This window comes from Rosa rugosa, chromosome 6 (genome assembly GCF_958449725.1).
Source record: "Rosa rugosa chromosome 6, drRosRugo1.1, whole genome shotgun sequence".
Taxonomy (NCBI): domain Eukaryota; kingdom Viridiplantae; phylum Streptophyta; class Magnoliopsida; order Rosales; family Rosaceae; genus Rosa; species Rosa rugosa.
The window spans coordinates 9,368,342-9,376,255 of record NC_084825.1 but is presented as its reverse complement, the minus strand read 5'-3'; positions in this window follow the sequence as shown (position 1 = coordinate 9,376,255).

Sequence of the window (7,914 nt, the reverse complement as noted above, 5' to 3'; positions counted from 1 at the left end):
TATCGGTCTCGCTTATCTGTAAAACAGACAAAGGTCAGAGCGAAGACTGGGTGTGCCGGGCTTCAACATTCCGATGCCTAAGTCAGCATCGTTATAAGATAATGATAATGGAAAGCGATAGTAAACAGTTACCTCTTTGGGTTGTTGGAGATGCCCTTATTGTAGCAGGTTTGTGGGAGTCTGGTTCCGTTTCTTTCGATGTGGGACATTTGGGGTTCCCGATATCACCCCGAGGGGTATCGGGACCCTCAGCTGGGAGCTTTATTTACTTCTACATTGGCGATACGAGTCTTGTGCTTCCGATACTTATGCCTGGGAGGTATATGCATACCAACAAGTCCCCGGTCAAGAGTTCTCTTGGGTGGGGAGTTTTTTCTTTGGTAGAAGTATCAGAAGTTCAAGGCGAGTTCATGCCACGTGTCTTCCGTACGACCATTACCCCAAGTCCCCCAAGTCCCCACCTAAGAGGAGTGTACCTACATGTACGTTTGCAAAGCATAATTAGCTATAATCAGCCACACTCATCGTACCGCCAGAGGTACCAACTACCGTCAAAGGAGTAACCCACAGATAGGCAGCCAGGCGGGCCACGGCCTGAGCACAAGAGTTCCCCAGGATCACCGCTGACGCGCCGCCACGCACTCTGCCAAGACGGCATCAGAAGCTACTGAAACTAGGAACTGAAGCACATCAGTCCCACATCGAAAACAAAGAGAAGATCAAACCTCTCCTCACCTATAAAAGGTCCTCTCTTCTCCCTTCATTATTTACGCATTAACTACTCATTTATTATTGTACTGCCTATATATATCAACTGACTTAGGCATCGGAGAAGTGAAGACCGCCCAACGCGGTCTCCCTCTGACGCCCTGTCTTTCATTTGGCAGCCAGCAAGAATCACCAAGTATACAGAGTAGCGGTCCGCCCGTCGGACCCGCGTTAAACGAAGGTTTGGCTACCGCCAGACTTTGAGCATTAACAAGGAGTTTTGGCTGGGGTGAGGAGATCATTCTCGCAATTGTCATTGTATCGCTATCGCGAATCTATGGTAGGGTTTCATGCGTCTTTTGGCCCATATGCTATACCCTGGTGACACGTGTGCTGTTGCCATTCATTTTTCTTGTGCGGGAAGTCTGGTGTACTGGAATCCGTAACATGTAATAATGGCATAGTGGTAAGGAGTCGAGGCGACGGCGCATGACCTCTGTAACGCTCAGAGATATCGGACACGTGGTGAGATCTGGTGTCGTCGTCCTTGCACGTCCAACGGTCCATGTACTCTCGAGGTCCCTATATATGGACAGAGGAAGGAGATGGGGACAGTTACTGTTCCTGTGTTTTATTGTTGGAGACTGAGATAGAGGTGAGTAAAGTTAGAGCCTTTAGTGTTCTGAGAGCTTAAATCTTTCGTTTGGTGGTCGGAATTCCGGGTTGTCGGCTTTATTGTTCTATTTTCCGGTTGGAGGAGTGGACAGGTACGCTGTTTCTTGACTTTTCTGGGTTTCTTTCTGAGAACGTGTGGGGTGTGGGTTTACTGAGGGGTCGTTTGCCGGAGGTGAGAGTTGCTGGTAGGCTTTGGGTCGTTATAGGTTTAGGTAGTCCGTTTTCCAGAGGTTTTGGTTTAGTCTGATTTGCTTGTAGCGGCTCCGAGCTAGGTTATTAGATTTTGAAATTTTGTGGGGTGGGTCAGGGAAGGCGATAGATAGGAGGCGATTGACTAATTGTGGGTATCGCTCGCAGTATGGCAATGGAGCATCGTGGTCGCTGTTGGCGAGAGGGTTCCTCTCGTGGAGGTGGTGAAGGAGTTTCTCGTGGTGGTGTCGACACTTCTCGTGGAGTTGGCGAGGGTGCTCCTCATGGTCGTGGTGAGGGTGTTTCCCGAGGAGGTGGCGGAGGTTCTTCTCATGGGATCCCGAGTAGGGTTGGGCATATCGCGGGCCCCGAGGTTGCCGAGGCCAAAAATGTCGAGGTGTTGGAGATTCCTCACTCGCCCGGTGGGCTGCTGCTCCTCTGCGAGATGCCCATTGATCAACCAGGTCCGAGTATGATCGAGGAGAAGATCGGTGATATGAGAGCGACTTGGGGTATTACCGGCAATGTATTGCTACACCCCTTGAGAGATGGTGACCGTTTTAGCCATCCCGAGGTGGGGTGGGCATGCTTTTACGAGTATCAGCTCAAGTGTGGGCTTACGTTTCCGATACCGGAGGAGCTGCAGTATTTGTTGTCATGTCTTAACATATCTCTAGGGCAGTTGTCGCCTAACGTGCTGAGGCAATTGATGGGAGTATTGCTGTTGTGGAAGCTCAGCAGACAGCTATGTCCCAGCATTGGTGAGTTTAACTCCATGTTCAAGATGCAATATTTGACAAAGGCTGGAGATAGCGGGTGTGTTAATTTTAGGGCACGCGATCGCGCAATTATCGAGGACCTTCCGTCAAACATCTATGCTCGCTGGAGGGGCAGGCCTTGCCTGGTTGGGGGCCGCTGGCAGAAGCTAGACATGGTGCATCGGGTTCCTACCCGTTTCTAGCCTATCTGTGAGTATCTTGATTGCGTATTTAGTGAATTTTCTTTTGCCATTGGTGTGCTAACAGCGTGTCTTTGTATAGTAGTAAGGCAGGAGGCTATCCTAACCACGCTAGAGCAGAAGTGTGTGGCGAAGGTTTTGGGCGCGTTCCCCAAAGGGAAGAGGGGGTTCTATTACCTGTGTAGGCTTCCGATATACGAGAGGTTTGAACTCAGGAGGCGTTCGGGTGAGGAGCTGTTTTTCATTGTTCATAATGTCCATTCGTTCATTCATTTGTGATCTCGCTAACATTGTATGTTTGTTTTACAGCTGATATGTCTACTGAGGCCCTTAGCAAGAGTGACGCTCCATATGCCTAAATTCATACCGATGTCATCATCGCGAAGTTGTTGCGAGAGTCGGAAACGGCGAGGCGATGTAATGTCGAGTTTCCTGACAAAAAAGTGTACGTGACTAATCATCGGGTGAATATGCAGCTGCCCGATGAAGTCTACCTGAGGTTTCCCGATAGCTTGTTGGAGTATCTTAACCAGCGAGCCGAGGAGGAAGCGGGTGTCGAGGGGCACGTGGCGCAGGGTGCTCAGGAACCAGCTCAGAGTCCCCAGGGACCGCGACAGTAGGCGAATAAAGGGGGTCAAGGTTCCTGAGCGCTCGCTAGGGAGGGCCAGTCATTCGAGACTGAGGAAGGTGCAGGGCAGTCCCCCCGAGTCTCGACGGGAGGGGTGGAGCGTGGTGTTGTGAACGTGTCATCGGAGCCGGTGGTCGAGGTAGAGATCTCCGTTGAGGAGTTGTTTGTGGAAGCTGAACGGCGTTAAAACGATACCAGTGCCAGGGCTCGCTTGGTACAAGATGTTTTGGAGCAGCTGGATGTTGTTTTTGGTGGCGACATTGGGGGTCCGGTGTCGCGAGACATTATTACTATCGATAGTGGGGAGGCTGAGGTGACTAGCCAAGCCGTTGTCAATGCAGTTTCGGCTGTTGAGGCCCTGAAGTGCAACTGGTCGGGGAGGGCAATATCGGGGGTACCCAGGTCGCCGAGGCGGAGACTGATATCCAGGCTGGCAAGGTGAATGGGACCCGAGTGTCAGATACCTGTGCCCGCATTGATGAAGCTGGGTCGAGGAAGAGGGCTACCTCGCAGCTTCGTCTCGGGAGTCCCCCAGTAGGTGTTAGTGTCGATACTCGTGGAGGCAAGAGAGCTCGAGTTGATGGTGTAGCGTGCTCGAGATCTACAAGTGGGGGCTCTCGGGGTTCTCGCGATGAGGTTGCTGAGGGTCTCACACACACTCTTGGTGAGATTGGGATCACAGATGGTGCCATTTTGCGCAACTGCCATCCTGATCGCAGCCATGTGAATGCCGAGGACTCTCGCCTTGGGTATCGGGAAGCCCAAGAGAGGTTGATGAGGGTATGTATCGCGACTATTTTGCACGCTTTCGTTTCCTTTCATTTTCATTTCATCATTTCACTCTTCTTTTTCTTTGAATGTTCTGATTGTGTGGCGTGCGATGTAGGCTGTGAATATGAATTATCAAGCCTCCGCCGAGTTGCTTGCTCATTTTGATCGGGAGATCGCCCGATTGCAGGGGGAGTTGAATGCCGAGAGGGAGTTGGCACGCAAGCTTCAGGATGCGTTGGACAGAGGCCAGGTGGAGCATGAGGACATGAGGCGGGCGATTGATGAAGGGATCGTGAAAAGGATGGAGTTGGAGCGATCACTCACAGTGGAGGAGTCTCGTCGTCAAGAGGTCGAGAATATTGTTGCCCCGTTGAGGGAGTCCAACCTGGACCTGACCGGTAAGCTGCAACGGGCGGAGGTTGGCTTGAAGGCTTTAGAGCAAGTTAAGGCCCGGGTCGGTGAGGCTGAAGAGCGTCTGCAAGAGTTGGAGAGGCAGGTCCAGGAGCGTGATGCTGAGTTGGAGCTTCGTGGTGCCGCCTTGGAGAGTTTGGCTCCTTATCCTGATTGTGTTGTGGAGTTGGAGGGACAAGTCAGTACTTTGCAAAGGGAAGTTGACCTCCTGAGGGTCGTTGAACGCTAGGTCGGCGAGAGGGCGGCAGAGCTGGAGTAATTGAGGAGGGAGTTGGGTGAGCAGCGGGCTCGGGCTAGTGACTTCGCCGCTGAGTGCCTTCGACTGCGTGCTGCTGCCGAGACCCATTTTGATAAGCTCAAGAAGGCCAAGCGAGATGGTGCGGCCAAGGCGGTGGATAACTATCTCTTGTCGCCCAACTTTCAGGAGAAGATAAATAAGGCATTCTCGGATGGGGCCCTGCAATTGATCCGAGATGGTATCGCCGCTGGCTGGATTGATCAGGAGAGGATGGTCAGGGACATGCATGCGAAGAAGGCAGTGAGGTCGCAAACCAGCGCCGCAAGTTGCGGCCGCGGTGGGGGGATCGTGATCCGCAAACCGGCTTCTGCCACTGAGCATGCCCCGAGTCAGGCTGGCGAGAGAGAGGCCAAGGGTGTTAATGTGGGCGAACAAGGGGGAGTGCACGTGGATGCCGATGTTGAGCTACAGGGCGAAAACGTTGGGGAGCGAGACGGAGTGGGAGAACGAGACCTAGTTGGGGAGCAGGCGCACAGTGCCGAGGGCGAAAACATGATTTTTCTTTCTGTTTTTGCTTTGCTAGTGATAGGCTTGCTGACGTGTAAATTCTTTGGATTTTGTTGAGACATTGACCGAGTGGTCTTCTTTTTGGGATGTCCATTTTGCCTGGGAATATGAAAGGTTTATTGGGAACAAATATTTTTGGGCGATAGTCCCCCGTGCGTTGAATATATTTATTGCTTTGTCGATTGGTTGCTTTGCCATTATTGCAGGTCATTAAACCAGTGTGACTATTAGTCATCTGGGGCGGTTTATGGCGGTGGCTTGCCCATATAAATAGGTGGAACGGGGGAGGTGGGTTGATCACATTTTCAACATGGCATTCTCTTTGTTTGTCATTGTGCTTCTGCTCCTAAAATCTTTTCTCCCCTTTGGCAATTTGCTTTTCCAGAATTCTGGGCTTTATAGCTTAATCTCATACCTGGGTAATAGGCTTTATAGCCTAATCTCAGGCGGGCTCGGCGTCGCCGTCCCCTGGCGGGTTGAGTAATCGATGATCATGCGGAACTGAGTCTCCGGCCAAGTGAGAAACCCAAGGACACCGATTGCTGGCGGTGCGGCGAGGCTACAATGGTGGAGATCGGGTGGTGACAGGGCAGAGAGTGGCGGAGATTAGTACCGCCCCTCAGTCATTCCCACCAGAGCTTGACCAGCCTGTCAATCCTCCAATTTAGTGATCTTCTTCCGGAGCTCTTCATATTCCAAAGAATCAGACTTGGCTGGAGGGGTGACGAGGATAGTTATTGTGTATCGCACTCGTGTGCTATGACATGTATCGCAGTTGTATTAATAACGTGTTTTCATGGAGTATGTATATCGCGGTTGTATAAAGTAAAGATTGGTGTATCGCTATTGGCCGCAAAGTCATTAATAAACTTGTACTCCATTTTGGAGTAATGAATGTATCACCTTTCATGTTGTATACGTCTTTCATTTCGTTTACCTTTCTTTGTGTATCGCTTTTCATGGTGACGGAGTTTGCTAGTGTTGGGTGTTGCTTTTGGTTGTTGACGTGTATCTTGCTGCATTCCTTGTAGTAACCATGTTTAGTATGATATCGGGACTTTAGGCAAGAGCGTGTGGTGAGCCTTTTGTATTCATTGTGCTTTCGTTTGGCGTGACATCGCGTTAATTCTTTCTGTTTATTGCATTGTATCACATGTTGTCTGCAATCATTACCGTTAATAATAACATTCATTCATTTAACGCGATGTATCGCGCATCGTTGACATTCATTCATTTCATTGAGCATTCATTCATGGCGATGTATCGCGCGGCGTTGACATTCATTCATTTCGTTGAAAACATTCATTCATTTCGTTGATTGCAATTGGCAATGCAAGGGTTTGCGTGGGACAGCGTCGTGCTGTGTCAGCAGAACCGGCCGTAAGCGATATCACATTTACATTAGTGATAACGCGTAGGCAATAAGTTGGGATTGCTATACAGAGTGCCCATGCCTGTTGCGTGTAATCGTTGTGGTGGCCAGCGTGGGGCCCATGGCGATGGTGATATGGGAATACCGCATGACCATTTAAGGGTCGGATGGCGATGATCGTTAGCGTTCGTTTAGTGTGATTGGTAAGTAAAGAAGATAGATGTAAGAGCATTTCATTCGTTGCCAATGGCATGTCATTCATTACTGCACTAGGGCAGTTGCAAAATACATTGAAATAAAATGGGGGTGTTCATATTTTCATGGAGGGGGTGATAGCGAGATGGAGATCGCAAAGTAGGGGTGTCGTGCTCTACTTGGGATAGTAGCGGAGGTGTTGGGCGTTCCACGGATGTGGGAGAGTAATATCGTCTGCTACCCTCATATAGAAGGTTGCGGGTCAGACGGCCTCGGTGATCTCGTATGGCCCTTCCCAGGTGGCTTTCAGCCCTGTTGGAGTTGGCATCTTTTCCTTCATCACCCAATCCCCGACAGAGAGGAGGCGAGGCATGACCCTTGCGTTGTAGTATCAGGCAAAACGTTGCTTGTTGTTGATATTGCGGAGGTGGGCTTGCTCTCGGCGCTCTTTTAAGAGATCAGAGTCGAGGTTCAACCCATCCGAGTTGGTGAGTGCGTCAAAGCATGCCACTCTATCGCTTTGCACCTCTTGCTCGACCGGGATCACTACCTCGGTGCCAAATTTCATGCAGAAGGGGGACTCGCCATTGGCTTCCTTTGGGGTTGTTCTTATCGTCCAGAGGACCTTAGGTGGCTTCTTTTCCCATAAGCCCTTGGCATCGTCCAGTCTCTTCTTCAGGTTCTTCTTGATGATCTTGTTGACGACTTCGACCTGGCCCTTTGTCTGTGGGTGTGCGGGGGAGGCGTAGCGGATTTTTGTGCCGTATTGGCCGACAAACTCCCTGAGCGTATCGTTATGGAATTGTGCACCGTTATCGGTGATGATTGTTTCAAGGATTCCGAATCGGCAATAAATGTTCTTCCATAGTAAGTTGATGACCTTGGCGACTGTGATCGTAGCTAGAGCCTCGGCCTCGACCCACTTGGTGTTGTAATCGATGGCGACAATGGTGAACTTTAACTGTCCTGGTGCGGTGCGGAACTTGCCAATGAAATCGAGTCCCCACGGGTAGTATGCCCAAGGGGCGATGATGATTGAAAGCGGTACCGATGGTGCGAGAAGGGAGTTGGCAAACTGGTGGCATTTGAGGCAGGCGCTAGCGATACGTTTTGCATCTTGCTCGATTGTGGGCCAGTAATATCTTGTACGCAATGCCTTGAATGCTAGGTTCCTTGCCCCCGCGTGGTTGCCACAAACCCCA